Genomic DNA, 14384 nt, shown 5'->3' on the forward strand with positions numbered 1-14384 from the left:
ACAGGGGAGGCTTGGTGGCGAGAACGGGGCTCATTGTAATGGACGGGACGGAATGAGGAATGGTATCGCACGTGTGTGTGTGTGTGTGTGTGTGTGACCGCCATTCCTTTCATTCTATTCAATGCAATACACTGAGCCCGTCATGCGATGTCTACCTCCACCAAGCCCCCCCGCCCCCAGGTGGAGAGCCCTTCTCTGGTCTCGCCTGCCACCATAGAAGCCCTCAGAGCCCCCCTGAGGGTCATGGTCACATCTGGTGCGTCTGACATGATGGAGGAGCATGAGGGAGGTATGAAGGCAGGGTGGGCACGGAGTGCATGCTGAGTAGCCTCCTGCAGGTATGGGGTTGTGGAGCCCAAAGGGCTGATGACTCCAAAGGGTCAAAAGCCATTCTGCTGCATCAGAGAGTTGTGACCGTGAGAAGAAACAGCGACGTGTTTATTCAGTTATTCTGAGCTCTCCCTATTAGCTATAACTTTTATAACTATAAGCCATTTCTGCGCTCCATAATTCCATACTTACACGTGAAACAAGCAAATACAGACAACGGCATACGCCCTGTTCACATGGGACTAGTATTATCGGGGGACCTCTAGTCATTTTGTGTAATCTGTGATCTTAATCCTGTCCGAATCCGCCATATCCATAATTTGTAAGTAGTAAAAATTCCACCGCAAAAATGACCTACCATATTTCACCAAATACAGACGTCCTGTGATACTATTAATCCCATGCGAATCGGCATCTCTGTGATTGGGGGTCGTTTGCGAATGCGCCGCACATAACGCAGACGTGGGGGTGGGGGGTAACTACTAAATCACATGAGGTCCCCAGATAATAGTAATACTAGTCCCGAATAGGGCTATAGATACACTGACAAATATATTTGACCTTTTTCAGAGTGTTTTTTTTTTTGGTACTTGAGTTCAAAAGTTCAAAATGCTGCCGCAAGTGAGGGCTGACAAGGACAGTTGGCTGCTCTGCGGAATGATGGAAGAGCAGTCAGAAGTCCCTGATTGATAGTGGATACAGATGGGTCCCCGTGTTTTTATTGTTTTAAGCTTCAGGCTTGTTCTGTACCCTCACACAGTAATTGCTAAGGGACGTATCCATCTCATGTTTATGTATGCAATTGTTCATGTGTACGTTTCCCTTTCCGGTGAATGTTCAGTACCGTTTGACATATTAATGGCTTGCATCCTGTTCTACATTGAGGTGGAAACAAACCCGTTAGTGTTGGAGCTAGCAGCCTTGTTCTATGGAGGTACAAATAAACTGGATATAAACGAGTTGTCAAACTGTGTCCTTCCCCTCCTGTGAGTGTTCCTTTATCAAGACCAAAACATCCTGATAACTATTGGATGAAGCTACCTTGGCTAGGCTACAGTACGTATAAGAGAATAATATCATCATCGGGACCCAAAGCACGACAATATGTTGGAGGCTATATCAATCAATCAAAAAACTAACTCGTCACTCTCCTCTGACGGACACGGAATGGCAAAAACATAATGGGCGAAAAGAAAGTAGTCTGCTATGCACTTGGATGGCCTCTGCTGTCCATGCTCACTTGACTCAGAGAAGAGAGAGAGAGAGAGAGAAACAGAGAAACAGAAAACAGTGAATTCCCGGCCCACCGCACTCCCACTCCAAGGGATAAAAGGGATGATAATACATTGGGAGGATATATTCCCGGACAGTGCAGAGTCAGGATATCTGCTGTCGTGACAGCGAGCACAATAACTGTTTATGCTGACAAAAACCATTACCTCCTCCACTCGTAAACCGCTCACAAGGTCAGGAGAGAGGCTCTGCTCGGCACTCGCCTGACCATACAGGCTCAGGACCCTAGCGCGCAGTATTTCTTCATGAAAGGTCCATTTCTCCAAGGCTCAAGTCATCACAGCATTGTCAGCTTATTCAGTATTAAGGTCTGTCAAAAGTGACTCTACACTACTTTGATGGTGATGAGGGATTTGCCCGGCCCATTCTGGACTACAGTGTAGCTAGAAGCTGTAGAGTTGCATAGCCTGATGTTTCTTTTTTTTTTTTCTCTCTCTCTCAAATCAACACGAGGCATTTCGCGACTTAAGAGGAAACAGTGTTTTTAAACCTCCGGAGAAAATGGCAAAAAAAAACTGTCCAAACCGTGCTGGGAAAAAAACAACATGAACGTTTCAGTGAGGAATCAGAGGGGACGTAGTTGTTGAAAGCAGGCCCAGGGCTCGTGTGAAGGACTGTGCCCCCTGATGCAGTCGTCTACTGTGGCGGCAACCTTTGCTGATGACCTTGTGAAATGGTGCCTGCCAATCTGTGTCAGTGCCAAAGGAAGCCACCGGGGGCAGCGTCTTTCCCCGGGATGTGCTGTCTCCTCCGTGCTGTCAGAGGATGTCGAGGTTTCGAGTCAAGTCACTGCAGGTCATTATGAATCTTACATAAGGACATGAGGAGACTAGATGGGATATTATCTCATTAAGATTCACTGTGTTCCTTTTTGCATGAGATCAAAGGGGAAGGGGTGTTTCTTAGTGTGTGTGTGTGTGTGTTCATTCCAGTGTGGAAATTATCTCATTAAGACTCCGTGTGTTCCTTTCTGCATGAACTCAAAGGGTAACGGGTGTTTCTTCGTGTGTGTGTGTGTGTGTTGTGTATGTGTGTGTGTGTGTGTGTGTGTTTGTGTCAGCGCGTGTACGCGTACGTGTCTGTGTAGTGTGTGTGTGTGTGTGGGCGTGCGCATAGACAAAAGGTCTGTATGGGTTTGCATAAATCAACACTAAAATAGACACCCCACCTCTGTCACAGCTCCACCACGTCCAGCGGAGAGGCAGTGCATCTCTCTCTCAGTAGGAACATGCAGCAGGACGTGACACCTCAGCGAGGAAGTACACACCGACCTGCCAATCCCTCCCAACCTTTTCTCCTACTCAAACGTCCATCCGTCCGCCGTCCGCCCCCCCCCTCCGCTCTCATCCATCTACCCCGTAGCTCCTATTATTCTTCCCTCCCTCCGTCCCTCACGGTCAACGCCGGGCGACCCGTGGCCGGACGTCTCTCTCTCGCCCAGGAGGACGCGGGGAAGGAAGAGGACACAGTCTATCGACCGCAGTCTGTGGTTTCCCTCTTAAGTCGTAAAAAAAAAACTCCTGCTGGGGTTGTTGTTGATGTGATGTGTCCTCAGGAGCAGGTTTTATGACGGGGCGTGTTTTTTAAGTGTCTCAGTCATCCCCTACCTCTCGCCTCCTCTGCAGTCTTGGCGGTGTGCGCGCTCTATGCAAATCCCCCCCCCCCCCCCCAAACGAAAAATCCGAAGGAGTACGCCAGCGAGGTAAATCATGCAGCGAGTTTTTATCTCACTGTCATTGCATTGTGGCAGATGTATAATGATCCATTATAGTGATAAATCTGTAGCGCGACGCCATCGCAGGGGGCACTATCTGCATGGAGGCACGCGTCGGGACCGCTCGAAGACGCTTGTTAGGAACAACAACACTGACAGGGAAAGGATTCGGGAACTGTGCGGACAAAGAAAGAGAGAGAGAGAGAAAGAGAGAGAGAGAGAGGGAGAGAGAGAGAGAGAGAGAAAGAGAGAGACTTCGGTAAACCAATGAGGTGCTCCCCCCTTTGGTTGTAATGAGTGTCTTTGTTGTTGCTTTGTCTCTAACCCTCTAACGTGGCTTCGTCGTCCACTGATTTCAATGACAAGACAACATGACCCTTCGAATTCCTCCTCCCACCGAAGGGATCAAGCGGACGGTGTTGCCGTCCTTTGGGAATCGCGATCAAAAAATGCTCCGAAGTCTTGATGAAGACCTTGGAATAGCAGCGGGCCTACTGTGGCGCTGGTGCTATGCAGCGCGGCCTCTGAAACGATAAGGGAGGGGGGGGGGGGGGGGGGGTCAGATCATTGCGGCCGTCCACATACATATGTATACTCCAGTATGAAGTCTCGATCTAAAAGATAGCCCCGCTTCTCATTACTCGTACCGTGCCCGAAAGTGAGTTTTTTTTTAACCTAGAGCTATTTCAGCGATCTATTTGCGTTTGGGATAGGATAATCTCTTTTTGATTCTCATGTAAATCGCATCGTCCTCCCTCATTCTGAGTGTCAAAAGAAGCGCCTTATCCTACCAAGCTTACCCCCAAAAAATGCATTATCCATAAGACATGCCAAAAGCAAATTAGGGACATTAATCACAAGGATACCGAAGGATGGCTGGGGTCCATTTGCACAATGTCACTGAGAGACAGCAACTGAGAAGTGGTTGCAATAAGGTCAAACCCAGTCAACAACAATATTGCCGCTTCCTTGTTCATGTTACTACCATTAAGTGACTGATGGGATATTACTGGTGAGTGTTTGTATCCTGCAAAACATGTCCAATCAATTAATTTAGATGAATGGTAAATGTGGAGATGTAGAACCTTTTGTAGTTCAGCGTGTTTAGATTCAAACTGAGTACGCAACCTCCTCCTTTTTATTTTTAAAGGGTTCACTGTGGTCACCTTTTGAGACACTTATAAAATTACTTCCCTTTGGCATTGTGACAGATTTATTAAAACTACCCTGCCTGTTTTATGACATCCATTATCAAAAGCTAATCCAATCATGTTGCTGTTGGAAAATGTTCATATTTTTCAGCTAAGCCCAAAAGAGAGTTACACAACAAAAGCGATTAGACAGCTTGGGTGTCCTGGTTTCTGCAGATCCAGAAATATGTCCCAAGCGTTCAACACAATAGATAGATGCAGTAGTGGCGTGATATTCAAGGGCATCTGTTTGTCATTACAGTAACATAAAATTCCAGAATCAAAGCACAGCCTCCTAATGGCTTATCACTAGAGTGTATGGTAAATTAAACATTACTGCATCAATAAATGTTGCATAGCATAAACCTGACAGTGTTTCATAAGTAGTGTGTGCATGTGTGTTACCTCCCCGTTCTCCCCCTGACCAGGACGTGACCCTAGTTCACAGTGTTTTCTTACCAATGTGAAGGAATGACATACATTAACGTTTCATACGTTCAATTCCTTAAATTGACCTTCAAACATTTTAATTAGCAAGCACTTTATACGTGACACACTTGCAGCAGATGGGTGCTCGTGTCAGCCAATTTGAGGAACCAGCAATTACCAAACACATTTGCATTCATATTTCGAGCATCCCCCATATTTCTAGCATCCCCCCCCACCCCCTCAAACCATCTCACTTACTGTTTTACATTCATTCCTCTGGCTTTTGACTTTGCAGGTGGTCAAGTGCTTATTGAGGATGTCAAGCCTATCCCAGAGCGAAAATAAAACTGTCCTTCAGAGGTTAAATAACAAATGGATATTCCCTAAATAGTTTTAATGCTCCCACGGAGCAGAACATGAAATGACAACGTCAAAAAAAAGTTGTGTCATTGCAGCTCAACTCAAAAAAGACACTGTGCTAAATTCAATCAAACTCACAGAGCAGAATGAACATAGTAGCACAAAGATATCCTTTTTTCTCCTATGACAAAGAACCAACAGATATCTTCTTCAAACAAGTGAAGTCAGACTAAAAACAAATACATTTGTCTGGATTTGAACTGTTGTACAATTCTACTACATCCCCAAGATGATTGACTTGTACATAAGTTAGGCTCTTGTTGCTAATTGTGTAATAAGAGGTCAAATCAACCAGCGTCTCAACATCCACTAACTCAGTGGCTTGTGCAAGCAGTGGGACCTCAACTTGATAAGCCATGACATGTCTATCAAGGCCTATAGTTTGAAATGGTTGATATCTCAAACAATAAACCCTTGACAAGAAATAGTTGTAATGCTCCCACAGAGAACACCTTGAAATGACAGGATCTAAATTATTTTTTAAATGGTGTCATTACAGCTCAATTCCAAAACAGACACTGGGCTGAATTCAATCAAACCCCAGAGCAGAATTAACCCAGTAGCACATAGATATACCTTTTCTCTCATGACATGTCAAAATGGATTATAGGGACTGTACAAAAGTACCAAATCCCCCCGCCCCCTGTCCCCTGTGCCCAGTTGTTCCTCCAAAGATACTTCATGAACACTGGCAATACAGGTTATGTACAATGCAGTAGTTGTCACAATAAGAGATGTCATTGGAAATGCATGGACAGACCTACACTCTCCATCTTTAAACATTACATCCCAAATGTGTTTATTTCTCCCTTCCTTAGGACATAAGCCATCAGTATGTAAACACCATCTCTCAAACGCCACAAAGCAATCATAAGCAGCATGTTTCCAAACCCCAGGAGATGAGGCTGGGGCTGGGGCTGGGGCTAAGGCTGAGGTTGAGGCTGAGGCTGAGGCTGGGGCTGGGGCTGGGGCTGGGGCTGAGACTGGGGGGTCAGGCTGAGGCTAGAGGTGGTACACTCTGTTCCCTAACCTCCCGACCTGTTTCACTGAAGGGGCTGTGAGATGGAGAGGGTTATAACTACCGTTCAGCCACCGTCCCCCTAGTTGTCACCCCTCAGAAACAGAATGTTGGCCCTGTGCCACAGATGCCAGTCCTGGTGACAAAGAAGCACACAGCTCATTATAGGGAGAGACCTCAGACTCGGACGACCATGACTCTCTCTCTCTGACACCCCCCCCACTCACCTGTGCTCAGGTCACGACTTGTACAGGTGCTACCCTGCAAGCTAAGTAGTCTCCGGTCACCTGTGTGCCTACCGGCTGTCCGGTCGACTCCAGATGGAGTTCTCTGCCAGACCACATGAGAAACTATGGAAGTATGATACACATTTTGATGGCGAAGACTTATTGTTAGGCTGACAGGACAGATTCAGCCCACCTTGGCTATGATCTTGGCTATATTTATCAGAATAAGCACAAACTGAAAGTCGGCCTACACTACTGCAAACCCCCCCCCCCCCCCCCCCAATTGATCGTTTCCCTCAAGTAAAACTCGGAGAACAATGTTTATTATTGAGAGCCGAGTCATAATGCATGCTTCCATTGTTATTATTATTATTATTATTAGTAGTAGTAGTAGTAGTAGTAGTAGTAGTAGTAGTAGTAGTAGTAGTAGTAGTAGTAGTAGTAGTAGTAGTAGTAGTAGTTGTAGTAGTAGTAGTATTATTATTATTATTATTATTATTATTATTATTGGTGAATAGCAGATGTTATTGAAGACAAGACAGTGCCCTTGATTAGCATGGCACGCTATGATGGTGTCTGTCTTAACACTAGAACAGCTGTGCCTTTTTACCTACTAAAAGAGCCGCCTTTTTACAATGGGAAACTGCTATTTTCACACAACGACCACTAGTTGGCCGCTTGTAAATTAGCCTGCTTCCTACACAGAAAAACTGCTAAATAGCTTTATACTAGCTTATCCTGATGTGATTTTGAAAATGTAAGGATACTGGGTGGTAGAACGCAAGGAAAAATCATGAAAGGAGGGTCCTGAAATTTGATCGAGTGCAAAGATATCACTTTTTTTTTACTCACAGGGGTCAAATGACCCTTCATGGCTGATTAAGTGTTAACAGTAAGGCAACGAGTAGATTGAAACAAATACAAGCTTAGAATTATGTGGCAATTTGAGGCATTGACAACTGTTTGCCTATGAAAGGCTTACAGTATCTACAGTAGTAGTATTGCATTTCAACACAGGCACTGTACTCATAAGGTGGCAGATGGGCAAATCCATCTTTACCGAGAAGAATTTGTCTGGTCTAGTGAATTTATGTTGGTTGAGGTTTTTCCTCTACGTTTGAGACTCACTGTCTGCCTCTTTTGCCTCTCTCTTCAATTTATGTTTTAGAAACCCATTCATCATTGTAATCTCTGCATACGGTGTACTTTGGGGATTCTCTTCCTACCTACTGTCCATCTTTGTAGCAGTTGATATCTTTTTTACTGCTTTTCTTTATAGAGCAATCCTAAGAGCCGCATGCAACTACTTCGCCATGATGTCTATGGCTTCAAACGACGATGGAGAGACTCACAAACAAGCCCCAGTGCTGGTGTTTTCATTTGAATATTTAATGTCAACCATTACCTAGTCAGGTTTGACATTTGCCATGCCGGAGAGACCTGCATGGTCTGAAAGAACACTATCCTCTCTCCCTTCCCTTACTGTTAGGTACAGCACATCACATAACACTGCAAAAAGTCAAATCTAAGTAAGATGAAATATCTTAAATCAAGGCAATATACGATTGTTTTTGTCTGACAAGATATTTCTTCTTCGTTTTTATCATAGAGCATTTCACTTATTTCAAGCATTTTTGTCCTTACACTACAAGTACAAAGCCAAAATATTGCAATGCAATGGATTCGGTGAGATATTCAGAGTAGTGGGGATTACTCACTGATTCCATTGCATTGCAATGTTTTGGTTGACTATTGATTTTCAACAATGTTTCCAAAATAAAAGTCAGAATAAAACACATATTCCTGTCATACGCCGGATTAATCCAGCGTTGTTTTAACCACTGCACGTGCAGAACTTTTCTGTGTGTGCGGAACTTCATCTTGAAGTAATCTCAGCCACTACGCATGCGCACACACGCCAAAGACAGATTGCCGGTAGTTAGCAGCAGAGCCTAGCCTAGTAGTAATGGCAAACAAGGAAGAAACCAGAGCTTGAAGTTCCTCCAGTATCCTTTAAGTCTCCTGTTTGCTTGACGTATCTCATGGTGTGTAATTACGTCTTTCACCTTACATATCCTAAGTGCACTGAGACACTCCTCTCTGTGCTGCAGACAGAAGTACTCTCGAACGCCATCCACCACCGGGACATGACTTCTTCGGCTTTCTCGGAAAGTGGAAAAAGTTCATTACTGACTAGGGTTGCACGATTCATCAGAGCAACGCATCGGGTACTTTGCTCTCCCGTCATGTCCACGCCCCTTTTGGGGTGATAGAAGTGTAGAAGTTTGACTGGTGGTCAATGGGAATTTCTGGTCTTCGCTACTTTAATCTGATAGAATAAGAAAACCGTAGTGCTTTTTAGATATTAGGAGCACAAATCCGATGGCCAGTTAGGCAAACTATTATATAGTGTCATTGCCGATCAATGATCGACGTCGTTATATAGAGAAAATTAATGAAATAGGGGTTGATTTATCAGAGCAGTCATACTTCATCTCCCTGTCATCAGGGATTTGTAGTTCTTCATTTGATTTCCGTGGTCCTATCGTCTTCACCTCCAGTCCCCCCAACAGCGTTTGCTTTTGTTTCTTCTTTGAACATTTATCTCGACGTTGACGTAGATCATTGATCGGCAACGACACTATATAATTGTTTGCCTGACTGGCAATCGGATTTGGGCAGTCTGGGGATTTACACGGAAATCAAATGAAGAACTACAAATCCCTGATGACAGGGAGATGACGTATGACTGATCTGGTGAATCAACCCCTATTTCATTAATTTTCTCTATATAACGACGTCGATCATTGATCGGCAATGACACTATATAATAGTTTGCCTAACTGGCCATCGGATTTGTGCTCCTAATATCTAAAAAGCACTACGGTTTTCTTATTTTATCGGATTAAAGTAGCGAAGACCAGAAATTCCCATTGACCGCCATTCAAACTTCTCCGCTTCTATCACCCAAAAGGGGCGTGATCATTCTGATGACAGGGAGATGACGCGCAATTGCTCTGATGAATACCATTGTTTTTTTCTTCAGTCCCAGAACTGTGTGTATTGTGTTATTCTAAGAAGATTTAAAGCACTGTTATGTTTGTACCAATGGTCTTTGTTGTTGGTTTTGCATTCTTTGTTCTGCCCATATGCAGCCTCTGGATAGGCTGAGTCCTCAATAAAGAAGTGACAAGAAATGAGATTCATTCTTTCTTTAAGCAAGCCAATCTCATTTCTAGTAGTAGCGTAACATTCGATTTTGAAGTTTGAATGGAAGTCTATGAGAAAATCGCATCCCAATGCACACGGCCCCGATTTTAATCGCACAGCGAAAATTCGATTCCATTCATTTTGAATGGGACAAAGCACACGGCGTGCGAGTTTTGTGGCACTGTCAAATTTTGAAAATGTTGTAAAAGTTTGTGGTGCGACGGATTATTGCATCACAATGGGACAATTGGGAAAACTTCAACTGGTCTATCTAAATTAATTGAGTCACTCATAACGGGGAGAGAGACTGGAGCATACATTTTTGACTGTCTAGTTTTGACCAGTCCTAGGGCGAATAGCTAGATGTTGGACTGTCTCCGTCCTCCGAATCTATGTCTGCCTGATCATCGCCCATAATAATAAAGTGGCTTTTATAATACACCTTTCTGGCTGTGTGTTTTGTGCGCTCCCTCACCTGACATTTTACCAATACCCCTAAATCAGGGGACCCACATATTTTATCACAATATGTCCAGTTGTATCTTGTAGAAATTGTGGAAGCAAGGCAAGCAATATTGGTAGAGCCTATTGTAATCAGCCTGCCTGGTCCGACTACGTAACAATTGAGAATGGAATGTTGAGGTGCAATAAAATCTCGCACGCCGTGTGCATTGGGATGCGATTTTTTATGATTTTCTCATAGACTTCAATGGTGTGAGTTGAAAATGGAATTCTGCGGTGCAACAAAATTGCATCGCACGCCGTGTGCATTGCAATCGAATGTTGCCGTGCAACAGAAATTGCACACCGTGTGCATTGGCCTTTAGGGTTAGTACATTTATATTAAAAAATATATTCTTTAATATTTTCTCTGTATCCAGACAAATGTACTTGTTTTTAGGGTAGCCGTTTAAATATATATTTCTTAAACACATAGCATTTGCTCAATTTAAGCACATTTTTCCTACATAATTCTTAAATCTTGTCTTTGTATCCAGACATTAATGTGCTTGTTTTTAGTCTGACTTCTCTAGTTTTAAGATAATATCTTAATATTATATATGTTGATTCTTTGAGACTAGATATTTGTAGGTCTACTTGTTTTAATACATATTGGCAAGTGAAATGTCCCTGTTCTAATGGCATATTTTTCTGAATTTTGCTTATTTTAAGTAATATAATATTTTTATTTTTTATAAATAATATAAACCCCTCCAAAAAATTCGGAAACGCTTTTTTGTTGATTATTCCTCCCCTTTAATAATACCAATTGGTATTGTATTGTATATCATTGGAAAGCCTGATTAGTCACCTTTACAACGAGGTACAACTTGTAAGGATCATGCATTCGTGGAATGAGCAACACAGCTAAACGTGTGGGTAGCGCCCAAAAAATATTTGCCAAAATCCCCTATATTCTTCTGTTGGTATTCACTCTCGTTTTGAGTTGCTTGGTGGATTGGATGATTGCACTCTCCCAGAGTAATAAGGAAAAAACAACACATATTGGCCATTTTTACACAATTAATTTTACATTGTCAGGGACCTCAGTAGTGTGTGGAAGATCCATACGCAGTCACAACAGCTTGGCACCTCCTCCTCATGCTGGTCACCAGCCTGGTCACACACTGCTGTGGGACAGCATCCCATTCCTCAACTAGGATTTGCTGCAAGTCAGCCAACATGGTTGCGTTGGTCACTCTGGCACATACAGCACGCCCAAGCTGACCCCACAAGAGTTCAATTGGGTTGAGGTCTGGACTCACGGCAGGCCATTCCACCCTCTCCACTCCCAAATAATGGAGGTGCTCTGTGATGATCCTGGCTCTGTGGGGGCGAGCGTTGTCATCATGGAGGATGGAGTTAGGTCCCAGATTCTGGAGATATGGGATCGCCACTGGCCCCAGAATATCATTCCTGTCAATTAGGTGCCATTCACACACCTGTGACTGACATACACCTGCCAGCACTTGAAGCTCAAAACGAGAGTGAATACCAACAGAAGAATATTATTGCAGGGGATTTTGGCAAAAAAAATTGGGCCGCTACCCACACGTTTAGCTGTGATACTCATTCCATGAATGTATGATCCTTACAAGTTGTACCTCATTATAAAGGTGACCAATCAGGCTTTCCAACGATATAAAATACAATACCAATTGGTATTATTAAAGGGGAGGAATAATCAACAAGAAAAGCGTTTCCGAACTTTTTTTGAGGGGTTTATATTCTTTTTTTCTTATATATATTTTTTGTTTTGTTTTTGCAGTGTATCCTATTACTTCCGATCAAGGACAACATAAAGAGTCTCTTTGTGTCCTCTTTTCCTCTGTGTAAGCCACCAACCACGTTGTGTGCTGTTTTAACTCCCTCAACATTGCTCTTGCCAAACGCATTAGGTGGTGTTTACAACATACCATACGTTGGTATTGATGTTCAAATGCGTGGCCCTGCAGATAGAAACACCTCTCTATGCACCTGTGGCATGCTCTCAGCTCAACGTGTGATCCATTGCATTGTGCTTGTCAGTGACTCTTCTGTCTCCTGCCTGTAAAAGAAAAAGCAATTACCTTATTTTGACCTTGCTTTCATTCCTCCCCTAGATAACATTTGCTCGCGCAATTTCGACGCATAGACAAAAACGATCTGACAAAGACTCCTGAAAGAAGAAACATATTTCCCTCTGCTTCCCGACCCCGTGTCGATACAGTCGTCTCAACTACCTTCCCGTTCTCTCATCCACCGCCCTTGACGTGTACTGCCATCGAAAAGAAAAGAGTCGGACTGGAGAGAGAGAGAGAGAGAGAGAGAGAGAGAGAGAGAGAGAGAGAGACAGAGAGAGAGAGAGGGAGAGAGTGACAGAGAGAGAGAGAGAGAGACAGAGAGAGAGAGAGACATAGAGAGAGAGAGAGACAGAGAGAGAGAGAGACAGAGAGAGAGACGGAGAGAGAGAGAGACGGACTGAGAGAGAGAGAGACAGAGAGAGAGACAGAGAGAGACAGAGAGAGAGAGAGGGAAAGAGAGAGAGACAGAGAGGGAGAGAGACAGAGAGAGAGAGACAGATAGGGAGAGAGAGAGAGAGTTGTTTTCACCGGTTCGCATTCCACCACCTCTTCCCCTGTCGTTCAGCTCGGAGCTCGGAGCGGACACGGGGAAGAGAGGAGAGGAGGCCGCTTTAGACTATTGAGGTGTACCCCGTGGCTACCCGCACACCTCACGGTTCGACGGACCATCAAAGGCACCTGCGTGGTGATTGGCGTAGTTTCCCGGGGTCCGGGCTTGATTAAGTGCGCAGTGTGGTGGGCCGGCCGACCGTGCCGGGCCCGTCAGTGGCCTCGGTAAAATAAGCAATCAACAGTCGTGGCGGTGGCGCTCCCTAGAGCCTGCTGGAGGAGAGGAGAGGGACGGAGGGATTGATCCGGCGTTGGCCCTCGTAACGAGGGACCAAGCTACGACTTGCACTCAGCGCGTCCTTGCCTTTAACCTTTATGCAGAATAGATTATCTGGCTGCTGATGTAAACGAGGGCGGTGCTGGCCACACACACACACACACAGATGCACAGACACAGACACAGACAGACACAGACACAGACACAGACACACACAGACACAGACACACACACAGACACAAACAAACACACACACACAGACACAAACACACACACACACACAGTCACAAACAAACACACACACACTCACACACACACACACTGCTATGAGAAGAGGCTGGTGGACTTCTATATGATATTCCACATTCTGTAGCGATACAATGAGCCCATCTTCCGACGTCTCCCTCCACCAGCCTCCTCTGCTCCCCATCCACAGACTTCAACAGTCGTCGTGGGGATATTTGGTCTTCATCTCAACTGGTACTCATCTCAGTTTGACAAACTGTAACACTGCAGCCGTACTGTCAGATAAGGATGCAGTGCCATCTATTGGTAAGGCCCTGCAACGGTCAAGGCAGGTGAGGCACTGCCCAAACTACGTCTATTGGTCCCTGTGTGTGTGTGTGTGTGTGTGTGTGTGTGTGTGTGTGTGTGTGTGTGTGTGTGTGTGTGTGTGTGTGTGCGTGCGTGCAAGCATGCGTTTAATTTTCACCTGTCAATTAATTTGCATGTATTTAGCATCGTGTAGCTGAACCTCAATAATCCCCCCCCCCCCCCCCGCTAGTGATTGAGACATGCAAGCCTCTCCTCCTCTTAGAATCCTCACTATTCACAGAGCCCGGCCATTCAACACGAGTTTGGCTGTAAAAAGGTTTTCATAATACTACTGATGATATTTGAATAACACTTTACCCCGGTGAAGGATACTCTCATCTTCCGACGTTCTCTGAATGCAGAGAAATTAAGAACTCGACGGCTTTTCGTTTATCCAATTATATTTCCCACAGGACGTTGGAATTGATCTAAAGCCTTGGATGGATAGCTCCATATTGGTGGAGGAGGAGGAGGAGGAGGAGGAGGAGGAGGAGGAGGAGGAGGAGGAGGAGGAGGAGGAGGAGAGGAGCACTGCCATTGGACTCTCATTTGAATAATATTAGGCCGGA

Source organism: Nansenia antarctica, assembly GCF_963989245.1.
Source record: "Nansenia antarctica genome assembly, chromosome: 7".
In the NCBI taxonomy this organism is placed as follows: domain Eukaryota; kingdom Metazoa; phylum Chordata; class Actinopteri; order Argentiniformes; family Microstomatidae; genus Nansenia; species Nansenia antarctica.